At 36.2% G+C, this 15,366-nt stretch overlaps 1 protein-coding gene and 1 long non-coding RNA gene across 6 annotated transcripts in view; one reads left to right on the plus strand and one right to left on the minus strand.

Moving 5' to 3' along the window:
• LOC126822138 (glutamic acid-rich protein) overlaps positions 1-11,318 on the minus strand; it is a 30,058-nt gene extending 18,740 nt beyond the window's left edge. For all 3 annotated transcript variants that reach the window (XM_056098270.1, XM_056098269.1, XM_056098268.1), the window contains exon 1: positions 11,272-11,318. The gene's annotated coding sequence lies outside the window, so the exon portion shown is untranslated. The remainder of the gene's footprint in view (positions 1-11,271) is intronic.
• On the plus strand, positions 6-7,396 carry LOC126822179 (uncharacterized). 3 transcript variants are annotated; one of them, XR_007680714.2, is made up of 5 exons: positions 6-206; positions 1,351-1,538; positions 2,290-3,571; positions 4,366-4,495; positions 6,714-7,396. It is a non-coding gene; the product is annotated as an uncharacterized LOC126822179 (long non-coding RNA). The 3 variants fall into 3 exon arrangements; XR_007680715.2 differs by lacking the exon at positions 6-206 and adding an exon at positions 226-868; XR_007680718.2 differs by lacking the exon at positions 6-206 and adding an exon at positions 226-466.
• Positions 11,319-15,366: the final 4,048 nt, after the last annotated feature.

Consider the following 15,366-nt stretch of genomic DNA (forward strand, 5'->3'; position numbering starts at 1 on the left):
CAATACTGGATCTTCAATGAGTTACTTTCTATTTTTCACTCGGCAACCGGCTGCAGATTTCACTCGGCCAACTTCGGTTACTCCTCTACACCAAACCATGTTTCCAAACAGAGTTATCTTTCCGTGACCCGCAAATTATATTTTTAACAATGAGTTGAATTCTATAGGAGGTGTTGGAACTCCCGCAAACAGTGCCGGTGGTGCAAGTAAGTCATAAAAATAAATACAACTGACAAAAGGTTAAGGACCACCTTAAAGTAAAACAAGACAGGAATATTTGGTCATTTAAGTAATAGATATTTTTTAATTGAGGATTTCGAAAAATATAGGAGTCCATTAGATGATCTGGTCAGGAAAAGGATGAGGATTACAGACAAGAGTAGTGATAACCATCGTCATGTGTATCCCTCTCTCACTTGGAGAGAGAGAGAGAAATGGGGTTTAACGTCCACTCGACTAACATATGGTTCAATTTTATTTCCATAATTCGCTTGCGCGTAGGGATCTTTAGCTGTGGGAGGAAACCGGAGGACCCGGAGGAAACCCACGAGGTTGGACAGGCGACCCTACTCCTTGTCACGTACAACCGGGGATTCGAAACCACGCCAGTTGACTCAATGACAGACTTTATGATACAGCTAACCATTCAGCCATCCAACCCCCCCCCCCCTCTCTCACTTGGATCACGTCCTCAACACCTCTTGTTTGATTAGTACCATGGTACCAAAGGAACCTGATACTATTCTTCTTGGAGTGGCAAGACTTATGCTGGAAGTATTTTGTGATGGATATTACATGGTTCCAAATAAAAACCATCTGAATTTATTGTTGATGGTTAAATATCAAACAGACCTCATTTTAAACGGTGGTGCTTATCTTTTTGACACACATAATTTTTACCTGTACTACTGCTCAAAAGCTTTTAATTTTGTTTTAAAATTCTGTTAATTCGTTGATAAATCACGTTATTCTATTCTCTAGTCATGGTAGTCAGTTAAACTTGAAACCTGTATGTTTAAGTTGTAACCACTGTAAAAAGGATGGCTGTAGAAGAATCATGTTCGTTCTGAATCTAAATGTAAAACCTATTCCCCCCCCCCTCCCCAGCCGCTGATCAACAGAAATGAGCAAAGTGAACCTGGGCACTAAACAATATTCAGAATACAAGTTATTTAGAAGTTTATTTTGTTTGTGGCTTGATAAATACAAGAGAACACTTTTCAAGACGTCGTCAGAAATGAACTGTGAAAAAACTTGTATTTAATACACCGGTATATTAGTCATGGTTTATTCAATACAGTTACTAAATGCAGCTTTAACAAACTACATTTTTTAATGGTTTATTTACAGAGAAGAAATGGGAAACATTACCAGGCTGCCAGACACGCCCCATTGATAACAAAGGTCTGCCTGCTGCCGCTGTACACAAAACACCCAACCCAGAACCAATCGATGCCACAAAATTGCCGCTAGCAGAAAAAATTCGACGACTTTCAATGTTTTTACGAAGTGAAAAAAAAGTAATCAATGAAATTATGGTGAGGTTTTATTTATTAAAGATACATTATGGGAGATGGAGATAAGATAACGAGTTAGCAGTTCTCACTATAATAGTTAAAAACTACATAATGTAAAGGGAATTTGCTGAAAATGTCAGTCAAATTGGTCCACTATGAACCGAAAACTAAGCGGATGAAAGTTTCGCCTAGCCTCGAAACTAATAGTCTCGATTGTCTATTGTTGTGATTTAATTATCAATGAGCGATAGCAGCATATAGAATTGTAATCCAGTCGACATCGAAGGCTAGCCTTGACATCGGGAGTTTATTATGGTCTGGATAAGTTAATTAATGTCTAATTAATAATTTAGATAAGATTTCAGGCCTTAAGAAAGACCTGAAATTGACAGGTTTAGCTCTTGCATAATGCATGTTTAATATTTTTCACAATAATCTCATTAAAAACACAGATTCTGCTTTATTTTTATTTTTATTCAAGCATGTATTACGTATAAAATTCTTTTATTTGCCCATCTACATAAGACCAGTTGGGCGAGTTTGGGTGGTCGAAGCGTTAATGCGTCATTACCCGCTTGTACGTGACAAGGAGTAGGGTCGTCTGTTCAACCTCGTGCGTTTTCTCCATGTCCTCAGGGTTTCCTTCCACTGCTAAAGACCCCTAATGAAATAAAATGAACTATATGTTAGTCCCGAAATGACCTAGTGTCGAGTGAACAATAAAGCCCATTTTCCTCTCTTTCCCATTAAATCCTATTTTATTTCATTTTAGTTGTTTGAGAATTCTCTGATGAGTTGTAAAGTTGGAATTTGACCAGATTTTTTGATCGATGGCATGGTACAAGGAAAGAACGGATCCTTTTTCACTGGCCGACTTAATCTGGGTGGTGTGTTCCTAGCCAGAGCTATCGGCATCAACAAGAAAGAAATCAAACTGTCATGTTTCAAGAAGGCGGTGGAACTTTATCGTACCCTTCCTGTCACTGAAATTTTGAACCAGGATGATATGACCCCAAAAGTTATCAAGGAGAAACTGGAGAATTTTAACTCGACCGTTGCTAAGATGGAGAAAGAAACAATTGCAGAGTTACCCCCACCATCTATTTTGAAACAGATCCAAGATATTCTAACCAATCCTAAATATGCTTCAACCAATTCAGTCAGCAAAATGGAGTTGGCGGCCTCTGTGGCTAAATGTCGAGTCCGTTGTCGATATGATGTAGAGAGTTGTAAAGCTGAATCAGGGAAAGTTTATCATAAGGGAATGTACTTTATTGACAACATACTACAAGGTGCAGGTGTATCAGTTTCCAAAAAAACTGCTAAGTCATTGTGTTATAATATGGTGGTTGAACGACTGACCACCATGAATGTTGAACATGGCAACATCTTAGATGGTGTCGAACAGTCTGTCATAACAGAAGCAGAAGCACAGGTTCAGAGCACTTTGGTAAAGGCAGCACCAAATCCTAGGGCATTTGATCTCCGTGAACAGTTTGTCAAAATGAACGAACTTAGCAGTGCCACGCATCCTGCATCCATCATTACTGTCTTGGATGGAATTTTCAACGATGTAAAATTGACGCCCATTTGTCTATACCGTCGTAGCATGAACACAGAAATAGAAAAGGAGAAAATTTTCTGTAACCTCTATCTAGCTGGTCATCTCATCATGATTGGTGAAGCAGAGAACCGAACAGATGCCCAAGCAGACGCTTACTCTAAAGCCCGATAGGTTTCACGAACTGTGACCCCGAGTTCATCCTCCCCCAACACAGTAAACTTCAACCACACGACCAAGCAGCAACAGATGTTATCGACTTTCGTGTCAAGGGCAACTGCATTTTGGAAGATAACTGTTCGAATCTTCATCGCTTACAATGGACCCGAAAACCTATATCAACACTACCAGCCAAGGATATCGTTGTCTTTGAGGACGTCAGTTGGATAGTAGATCGTAAAGTTCAAGGTTTCTATATTTTACAACATTCATGTTTTGTCAACAATATGTTGTTGGAATGGGAGTTTTTTGACAATGATGATCGTGTATTCAGGTAAGTTGCCTTAAGGCCTAGTCTGGTCTCCCGGCCATAATCTTAAGGCCTAGTCTTGTGTCTTCCGGTCTCAACTGTAAGGCTTAGTCTTGTATCTTCTGGCCTCAACTGTAAGGCCTAGTCTTGTGTCTCTTAAGACCTAGTCTTGAATCTCTTAAGACCTACTGTAGTCTTGCGTCTTCCGGCCTTAACTGTAAGACTTAGGCTGTGTTTCCTGGCCTTAGCCTTCAAGCCAGAATTTCATATTTTCTATGAAAGTCAAAACATAATTATTTCTATGTCTTTTGCTCAATAGGTTATCAACTCACTATTATACGACTATGGGCATTATTTCCCACCCTTAAAAATCATTGACACAGGAAATAATAACACAATTACCTCCCTTGTTTTCCTATTGCCTCCATGCATTAGCTATCTTCAAATGTTGGAATTCGAAAATGATAATTTTGCCAATTTCGCAGCTGGCAATAGTGAATTATAGGATTAATAGGATTATTCTTTAACAAGGTAGGACTGTGTATGGATACCATCTATTTTAAGGCTTTATTTTAATAAATTTTAAAAATATAACTTAACAAATATGAAATTGTAGCTTTAAGATCTAGTCTTGTCCCATTGATCAAAATTTTGAAATGTTCAGTTTGCTTGTTACTCTTCTTTTGTTTTTAGGGGTGGTTGAGTGGTCCAAGCTCATAAGATCTTTCATTGAGTCAAACCTCCTGGGTGTCAGTCCAAAAATGTTGGTTTGTTTTGTGTGAGTGTTAATCCCCATTTCTCTCTTTTTTTACTTTAAGATGTCAGATGAAGATACAGAAGGAAGATGTTGGAACCGAACCTGCAGTGTCTCTTAGTAAGATAGGCTCTAGAAATTTTGCAGCAGCTGATATCTTGTTTAAGCTCTACGAAACACAACCAGTCATAGAGGTAAGTTATTCTATTGAATACTTGAATTAGCTTTAGGGCTATGGATTCCTGAGCTAAATAGGGCCTACATTATATAAAGATAGGTTGCCAGGCAACTAAACATACGCCCACAGCAGCTAAATCGTCCGAGCGGTCGACAAGAGTTGTCGTATATTTGTTCTTTTGTAGGTAATTAGGGGGCATTTAATAGACAACTTCATACAGATGACATTATAATTTTCGTCGTTTGAGGGTTCACAAGGTTCTAAAAACTAAAATAAGGGCTGTAACTCAGGAAGTAATCTACAGAAATTATTGAAATTCGACAGACTTTTTCGTTTTACTAATTCAAATAATACATATCAATTTCATACAGATCGGATGATAACTTTTGTCGTTCGAACGTTCACAAGATTCAACAAAGTAGAACAAGGGCCATAACTCTAGAAGTAATTGACAGAAATTGCTGACATTCAATAGGCTTCTTCATTTCACTAATTTAAATGATGCATATGAATTTCATACAGATTGGGTGATAACTTTTGTCGTTCAAGCGTTCACAAGATTCAACAATGTGAAACAAGGGCCATAACTCTAGATGTAATTAACGGAAATTTGCTGAAACTCAATAGGCTTGTTCGTTTTACTAATTTAAACGATACCTTTAAATTTCATACAGATCGTATAATAACTTTTGTCGTTAAAGCAACCACAAGGTACAACAAAGTGAAACAAGGGCCATAACTCATGGCGTAATTAAAGGAAATTGCTGAACTTCAATAGGATTCTTCGTTTCACTAATTTAAATCATGCATATCAATTTCAAACAGATCGGATGATAACTGTTGTCATTAGAGCATTCACAAGATTCAACAAAGTGAAACAAGGGCCATAACTCTAGATGATTAACAGAAATTGCTGAAATTCAATAGGCTTCTTTGTTTTACTAATTTAAATGATGCATATAAATTTCATACAGATCGGTTGATAACTTTTCTCGTTTGAGCGTTCACAAGGTTCAATAACATGAAACAAGGGCCATAACTCTAGACGTAATAAACGGAAATTGCTGAAATTCAATAGGCTTCTTCGTTTCACTAATTTAAATAATGCATGTAAATTTCAGAAAGATCGGATGATAACTTTTGGAGTTAGAGCGTTCACAAGGTTCAATAAAGTGAAACAAGGGCCATAACTCTAGACGTAATAAACAGAAATTGTTGAAATTCAATAGGCTTCTTCGTTTCACTAACATAAATATTGCATATAAATTTCACAAAGATCGTATGTTAACTTTTGGCATTAGAGCGTTCACAAGGTTCAACAAAGTGAAACAAGGGCCATAACTCTAGACGTAATAAACAGAAGTTATTGAAATTAAATAGGCTTCTTCATCTCACTAATGAAAACAACATATATCAATTTTAAAACAATTGGATGATAACTTTTGGCGTTAGAGCGTTCACAAGAAATTGTGGACGATGGACGGACGGACCGACGGACGTACCGACAGACGGACGGACGGGGGCGACGGCAATATACGTCCACATTTCAGTGTGGGCGTATAAAAACCAATTTAGCCAAGCATTGCATTTCTACACCCTTTCACTGAAGCAACGTTCCTGTCCCTTGAGCAGGGTTATCCTGTGACAACACCAGAAGATTGATATATGGGTGGGCTGGTCTAGTGGTCTAATGCATGCCCTTTAGATCATAAGATATGTCCTTGAATCAATTTGAGCCAAGCTTGTATGTGACAAGGAGTAGAATCTCATGTCCAGTATCGTGCATTTTTTTCCCGTTCCGTCAACATGCTGCCAATGGCTATACAAGGGACCTTTTTTCTTGTCCAGTCCATCTTGCCCTTGCAACAAGACGAAAAAAGGCTGGAAAAACCTGAGGAACTTCATTGGCCAGATTAAAAACAGATTCTTATCAATGAGCCAGTGTCCTACACACCGAGTCAGAACCCACCGAGCCAGCGGTTTACCCACAGAGGTGGGTCTTTACCCACTGAGACATTGTCTTACCAACTGAGCTGGTGGCTTAACCCCTGAGCCGATGGCTTATCCACAGAGCTGGCACCTCATGTACTGAGCCACCTTGGTTTTCGTTCTGCTCTTGTATTGCACATAAAAATGCCTTCCTGGCTAGGCACAGATTTGACCTTTAATTGATGAATGCCATTATTTAAAGTTAACCTAGATATCATGTCTTAGTAAATCGTTTTTCATTCCAGGTTTCTGCTTACACTAAACCTGATCAAGCGATAGAATCTGTCAGTTTTGATACGTTGCTTAAAGAAGCGGAGGTGTTGAAGAAAGCTGCCGAGGATGCAGGAGAAAACGTTACAGCTACTACAGCTGAGGGAACTGATTCAGAAACTGAGACCAGTGACACAGATGTTGAAATGAAGGAAGAAGTAACAGATTCACAGGCTAAGAAGAAATATCCTAGAAAACCACATTACCGTCATGCTGATAGATTTATTTTAAAAGCTGCCCAGGCACGACTAGACGAATTCATTAAAGTTAAAATGCTAAAAGATCTACTGTTTGGACCTGCTTTCCCTCATCATATCACACGCCAGATTAACGGCTTACTGTATAACCTCCCCGTTCCAGTTCGCTTTATAAATCATTCCACTAGAAATCAGATGTACACCATCGTAACGCAAAGTATGTCACCGATCAAAATTGTCGCATTTCTCAAAGCCAACGGTGGACAGTCTGGTCGCTTTCGTTTAGTCGACAAATCAGAACTTCCGACACATAAGGACATTTTACCAGAACTTAAAAGTAGGGAAATTTTAACTAAGATCAAATCCAAATTTTAGTAGAAATTTCAATTTTGATTGGCTAAGCACTAAAACCAATCAAATTGTTGGCTTTTTTTTGCTAATAAATATAAGTGCTAGTCTAATGTCTTGTCTCAATTACATCTTCAACAGTATGGTTTTGTTTCTAATTTAAAATCCAAATATTTGTCTAAAGTCTTTACCAGTTGTGTGGTTGAGTGGTCTGATGTATGCTTTAGATCATAAGGTCTGTCATTGATTCAAGTACCATGGTTTGTTTTGAAGGTACTTCCAACCTTATTTGTCTTATTTTCGCCAGTCATGTTTGGCCGTTTTGACTGACTTGCAGTGAAATTGACCAACTGGAGAATACTAGTAGATCATAAGGTCTGTCTAAAGTTTAGACAAATATTTGGATTTTAAACTAGATTTATAAGGGGCATTTTAAAGGGGCATTGGCGCCATTGGGTAAGATTAGATAAGAGCTGACAGTTCTCGCTATAATAGTTCAACAATAAATAATAGAAACAGAAAATGCTGAAATTTCAGTCAGATTGCTTTGCTCTGAACCGAGATATAGGTGATTCAGTTTTAGGCTACAGAGCCAATTTTCTGAAAGGTAACCTTTTCTGTGGTTCAAGTATCTGATGTGAGAATCTGGGCCCTGTTTCTCGAAATCTTAACAGTGGGAATGCAGTCGACCCTACTCTTGGAAACGAAGCTAAGCCTCTTCACTAAATGACAGACCTTATTATCCAACACGAATGCATTATCATTTGACTCCACCCCCTCCCCTGCAGTGACACATGAATGTTGTGACCAATAACCACTTTCCTGTCTTAAGGCCTTTGAAAACAGTATTCCTCATTATTAATTTGTCCCAACTAATCATGGTTCATGAATGCGTGTTCTCGATATGTTGACACTTCTACGATGGTGGGTGACTACGAGTCATGAGTGAAATAATCTTATTTCGTTTAATCTGTTATACTAATATAGAGAAAATACAATTTACATTTTATGGATATAACTTTTATGGATATAACTGTTACAACAAATAACACATCTACACAAATTTTTAAGTTGACCTCATTTCAATCAAAGTAAATACATGTACCCGTAAGTATTGTTTATATTCGCGTTACGTTTGGTAGTGGAACAGTGACACTGACATATTGTACATCGTTGACTTCAGGGTTAGGCTTGTTGTCTACCAAAGTTAGGTTAACATCTTCCACTACACTGCAAAGTCAGTAACATCATCAAGCTAACCTTTGCTAAAAGGTTAATGTTAATAACATCCACCAATTAGTCTATACACTAAACACAAGACCTGCAGCATTCAATCTCTGTGATCTGTAAATAATTAATAAAAAAACATATGAACTTACTTCAAATTTACACACTATAACTTATTACATAAACTTTATGTAGATAAGGAAAGTGAATTTTGAGATGCACTCCAATGACAAGTAGTTGATTTACATAAAAATTTACAAAAATAAGAACTGTTAATGAAAATAATAAACTGATTTACCTCAAGATAGATAATTGGAAATATTTTCTATACTTTTCTTCTGAAAAATGAAAGGGCGTAGTTTTATTATAAAACAAGGAACATGTACTACAAAAACATATAATTATTAATGTACCCCCTCGCCAACACGTACATTTGGAATTCATTTAATATAGTTAACTAAAAAAAATGTTAAAATCACAATTAATTATGATACCACAATTACAGGCTGGTAAAATCAACACAAAGTTCATACATTAGATTATAATAACCAGAATCGACTTTAAACTGATGTCTCTCACATATCAATGCCATAACTCTTGCAGTAATCATCAGATCTCGCTGAAAATCAATAGGCGTCTTGTCTCATGACCTTAAACACTGTGTATAAATTTAAAGTCAATTGGATTTTAAATTTAGCCTCTAGAGTGTTCACAAGATTTTTCAAAGTGATCAAGGGCCATAACTCTGGTAGTAATTATCGGATATCGCTGAAAATCATTAGGCTTCTTCGTCTCATGACCTTACACACTGTGTAACAATTTGGAGTCCATTGGATATTAACTTTAGCCTCTAGAGCGTTCACAAGATTTATCAAAGTGATCAAGGGCTATAACTCTGGCAGTAAATATCAGATATTAACTTTAGTCTCTAGAGCGTTCACAAGAAATTGTGGACGACGGACGTATAAAAATAAAAACAAAGTTTAAAAGAATCAACTTAATTAACAAAAACAATAATTAAACAATCAAAAACTAAACAGATAAATCAAATTCAAACGGAACAAATAAAGCAAAGAAAAGGAAAAAAGCAGTTCATTACCATTCTACATTAAAAAAATAAAGGAAATCAACTTGCGAAAAAAACTTTCATAAAATAAGAGTAAAGTAACACTAATGTTAATACTTTTTTAACGACACTACTTGGGCTCCCGGCACCCCTACACCCAAGCCTATCCACACCACAACAAAGGTCCATTTCATTGATTTTTTTCAATTTAATGGTCAAAGCCATCAAAAAAAAAAACCAACCCATTTAAAACACTGAAAAAATAATTTCAAATTCTACCTTTATAATCAAGAAATATAAACTTTAAGTATGTAATATGTAATTCAGATCTAATTTTCCATCAAAATCAATGTAAATGGACCTTTGTTGACCAGATAAGCAAATTACATTGATACTAACTTCAGACTTTACAATTTTGTATAGAATTCGAACATTAAATGATCATGCGACCGAACCTCCAGCATGAGGTCCCTAACAATATCTATTTAAGAATAACAGAAACCATAAATTAAAGGCGTTTTTAGGACCTGAGCTTCGACCATATTAGATAGTAAAAGCTTAATTGATTCTATTAGTTAAGTATAATATTTGAAATTAGATCTATAATATATAATTATGATTTTAATAAATCTTAGCTGACAATAACGTGCGGATTTCATTCAGTTTTAAAATTGGTACTATATAGAGCCTAGCCAGTATAGCGATTCTGAAGGGAAAATACCGCTTATGACTCATGACGTCACTCAAATATGACAGAAAAGCACTTATTTTGGTGCCATCCCACGCATTGACTGGTATATAGAGCGTTTTGATCATTTGAAACTTTGAGTTTGACCTGAAACCCTATTAATTAATAAATAGGTAATATTAATAAAACAATACTACTAGGCCTATTTATTAGTATTTAGAATATATATCATATGTAGGCCTACATACACTGTCATACAGTGCCTTTATTTACAAGTTACATCTGATTTATTAACTGATTATCAGACTTATCCATTTGTGTGTATCTCATTGATCATTCTCAGGCTCAAGTTATACTCCTGACAAGTCCACGAGTCACGATACTGTGACCCCCTGTTGGTTGCACTTACTTGTAGTTAAACTGTCACTACTACAACTTAAGGGGTATAAATAAAATGCTTGAAATGAAGTCGGACTAGGTAGATATCTAGGCCTAATTATAATGTAGACTTGCTTTCATATCGATTACCCGACGCCAAGACCACTTCTACTGTACTAGCACTAATTTCAATGTAGGCTACTTAGTAGTCTTACCCCAAAAGTTAGAAAAGACTTCGTCAGCAAAAAAAATTATTTACAATCGGTACATCTATGATTAAGATTTGATTTATGCAGTTTTAGTCAAATACTAGCCTACTATAAAGTAACAAACTTCATTTACATTACCCAGGTCAGAAAATCTCCTCAGAAAATAAAAGACAACTGTTTAGTGTTTGTAGCCCAATAAATATAAGAAGCTGACGCCGTTAAAAACAGTGTTAGCCTAAACATCAGAATATTGCGCCAAAAGCAAACCAGTTAAAAATATAATTTGCGGGTCACGGAAAGATAATTCTGTTTGGAAACATGGTTTGGTGTAGAGGAGTAACCGAAGTTGGCCGAGTGAAATCTGCAGCCGGTTGCCGAGTGAAAAATAGAAAGTAACTCATTGAAGATCCAGTATTGTGCGGCGTGGTTTTCAAATTCAAGATGGAGGACTTTTCGTGTGAAAGGAAAGGGGAAATAACTCATCTTACTAAAAGGATGCAGACCGCACAATATTCTCTAGATGACTATATAATGTTATAAAACTGTTTGTGGTTAGATTAAGATTTCAGCGTTCCGCTCTTCATTATTTGTAACATAAATGCTTATTTCAATGCTACAAATTTTATTAGGTTTGTGCTTCTGTAATTCTTTTCTTATTATATTTGCAATTCTCTACTGGCTAGGGCGTGTCTTTCAATGTCACTCTTGACACTTCACGTCACGTTGTGAATTTTCAACTTACTCTGTTTATGGTTACATGAATAATAATGCCAGAGTTTGTTTCTACATTTTTATGTCAAGGACTGGATACATAGAATACAAGCATAGATTCCCAATCAACTTGCAGAGCGAGTTTGCTAATAGAAACCTCTACGTCTCTCTCCCAAGAATGACGCCGCATAGATCTGGCGTTTTCTATGCCTCGTTTTATGAAATCAATTATGTGATTGGTCACGCATGCCCAATGACGTAAAGAATTGGTCAAATATGGAATGGATATGCCCCATACCTTGCATTCCAGCAGGGATTACCTAATTTGGTCAACAAACACATTCCATTACTAGTAAAATAATAGACATGAAGATGGCATATGACAAATGCGTTTATTAAAGGGGCATTATGGGAGATTAGATAAAGAGCTGCTTGTTCTCACAATAATAGTTAAAAACTATATAATATACAGGGAATATGCTGAAAATTTTAGTCAAATTACCCCACCCTGCGCTGAGATATAAGCGATTGAATTTTAGGCTTATCCTCGATCATCATTAGTAAAGTCGGAACGAAAAAAAAACATAGCCTCGATTATCCATTTTTGGATTTAATCATCAATGCGCGCTGAGCAGCAGATCAGATTCAAATCCACTAAATATCGCAGACTAGCAATGCCATCGAGAGTTGATTATGGTTTGTGTAAGTCAATTCATGTCTAATTAATAATTTAGATAACATTTGAGGCCTAAAGAAAGACCTGGTTAGAGTTAACATAGTCAAGCAGTAAGTCAATCTCGAGCGTAGGCCTAAGACAACAGAAATCGTGACTAAAAGTTGGGTGTGTCATCTTTATGAATTCAAATCTACAACAAACATAGGTTGTCAAGTGTGCATATCATATTTCTATGTAAATATCTATACTGATAATTTTCGTTAATTATGTTTGTATTGTATGCTGTCGTCAATGGGTGGTTTGGTACAGTAAAATCGTATCTTATTTTACTAACAAGAAATGTGAAAGACATTGGTGACATCAACACAACCTAATTAAAATGTGATATACAATAATTAATAGAATTGGTTTGTGTTACCTGTTTCTATTGATTGGAAGTTTCTCACATTAAAATGTGGGCGTATAAAAATGAGTTAGCTATATAGATAGATTTAATTTCAAAGAATGCTTGACTTGGCTTTAAAATTGCAATATTGTACTAATTTTAGTTTAATTTTTAGCTTAAAAAATCGATTATATCTCTGGCTCTTATCTATTGACAACTTTGTTTTTGACAGTGGTGCAGAACGGAGGGCCTGACAAGGAAAGTTGTCTAGTCCTTCGGATGAGACGAAAAACCGAGGTCCCGTGTATATATTGGAATGCACGTAAAAGATCCCCTGGCAGTTGGAATTCGATATAAGAGTAGGTGATAGTGCCGCTGCCCGGGCAAAATTTCCCTCATAGCACACTGTATGGCGTATGCCCGTATTCATTAGCCCAGTGTAGGAGCAGAACAGTAGGACGTTAAGCCCCATTTCATTTCATTTCATTTTGACTAAAATCAAAACCATCGTGTTATTTTAACTAACATGTAATTTTATAAAGTAGATTATAAATATATTGATGTGGTTAAACAAGTTATGTTATATCGTATATTTATAAAGGCCTGTGTTATATAAACCATATGTTAATAGTTAATACAGTATATTAATTTTTAGAAACCTGTACACTTTTGATATGTTATAACATAACTTATGTTATTTACGTATAGTATATAGTATATTTAGAAACTTTTATTACTTTTCATGTTTTATAACGTTATATTATGAAATTTATTTTAAAAATGTTAGAGATCTATACACTTTTGATTTATTATGACCAGCCACCTTATAAGTTATAAGAGAGAGAGGGGGGGGGCAACATTCACTCAACACAAACTAGGTCATTTCGGGACTAACACATGGTTCAATTTTATTTCAATAATTCGCTTGCACGTAGGGGTCTTTGGTGCAGCACCATGGGCCTTTCGGTCAGATGTGGAGATCGGGCCACCAAATCCGGTCGCCACATCCTACATATGACCCATGCATCTTTTCTTACTACATATCTTAGTAGTCTTGTTATCATCTAGTATTTTCACTTGTTGTCTTTGCTTCCCCTTCACGTTGTGTGCTTCTTATTGTTTTCTCAGTTAAGACATTTGTCTTACCAAGAATAACAATGCAGCAGTTCGTTTTTACATTTTATATATCATAGCTGCTTACATGTGGTACAATGCATAATAGAACAAGCCAACAGCGAGGCTGGTGTCCCCCACGGAAATCACAAAATAAAAAGATGACACATTTTAATTTATTGCACATTTATTTTTTTCAAAAGTATCAAGCAATCAAACGGATTATCAACTATACACGAACATTCACCTAATGAACATCTACATTTTACCTCAATTAAAATCAGAGTTGTATTGTTCCAAAGTCTTGAGTCTTGACCAATCAAATTGCTTATCTCTTCTAGCCCAAGCAGAAAATTCTTATCTTCGAACTTAGTCAAAATAATGATATAATGGATCTATACTCGGGAGTTTCATCACTCTCACTTAATTATAACAAAAGTTATCGTACCCCAAATCATCAGCCAATCAGATTGCTCATCTCTGCTTACCGTAAGCAGACAATGTTTATCATCGAACTATATCAAGGCATTCACCTAATGAACACCTACACCAAGTTTGAACATTCTACCTCAATTAGAAGGAGAGTTACTGTGTTCCAAAGTCTCGGCCAATCAAATTGCTTATAGCTCTGCTTACCCTGAGCAGAAAGTGCACATTATCGAACTTAGTCAAGGTATTGATGTGATAAAACCATACAACAAGTATCCTCACTCTCACTAAATAAGAACTAAAGTTATCATGCCCCAAAGCATCAACCAATCAAATTGCTTATACCTGCTTACCCTAAGCAGAAAATGCCCATCTTCGAACTTCATCGAAGCATTGACCTAATAAATACCTACACCAAGTTTGAACATTCTACCTCAATTAGAAGGAGAGTTATTGTGTTCCAAAGTCTTGGCCAATCAAATTGCTTATCGCTCTGCTTAGCCTGAGCAGAAAGTGCTCATTATCGAACTTAGTCAAGGTATTGATGTAATGAAACTATACACCAAGTGTCCTCACGGTCACTAGATTGAAACTGCTACAACATATGGTCTAGGAACTCAGATGGTAATCTCTCTGGAATCTAATGAAAATTTGCCTTAAAAGTTTGCCATGATTTCTTTTATAGGACCTATGGACATCACGCACAGACTAGGCTATTCATGACCCTGAACCTGTGCAATTACTGATATGATTCGTTACTTGAGCCAAATTACGCAGTTAGTAAATTTCCAGTCATGTGTTAATACATGATATTCTTATTCTCACAGAACCAGCTAATGTTTACCAAATTATAAATCTTTTTTATATAACAATATGTCATTCATTCACTAACTTGATTTAAGTACATATATGTTAATCTAATAATTTGCCAAATATATTAATTAATACAATATAATGTCATTATTAATTTCAAGAACAAAAATTCTAGCAATATTGCTACATTGGTAGTGGGAGGAAACCGGAAGACCCGGAGAAAATCCACAAGGTTGGACAGGCGACCCTACTGCTTGTCACGTACAACCGGGGAATCGAAACCATGCCAGTGGACTCAATGACAGATCATATGAACAGCGCGCACGTGCTTACAATTTGGCAATCCACCCCACCCCCACTATGTTATAAAGAAGAATAAAATTTAGAA

This window comes from Patella vulgata, chromosome 1, assembly GCF_932274485.2.
Source record: "Patella vulgata chromosome 1, xgPatVulg1.2, whole genome shotgun sequence".
In the NCBI taxonomy this organism is placed as follows: domain Eukaryota; kingdom Metazoa; phylum Mollusca; class Gastropoda; family Patellidae; genus Patella; species Patella vulgata.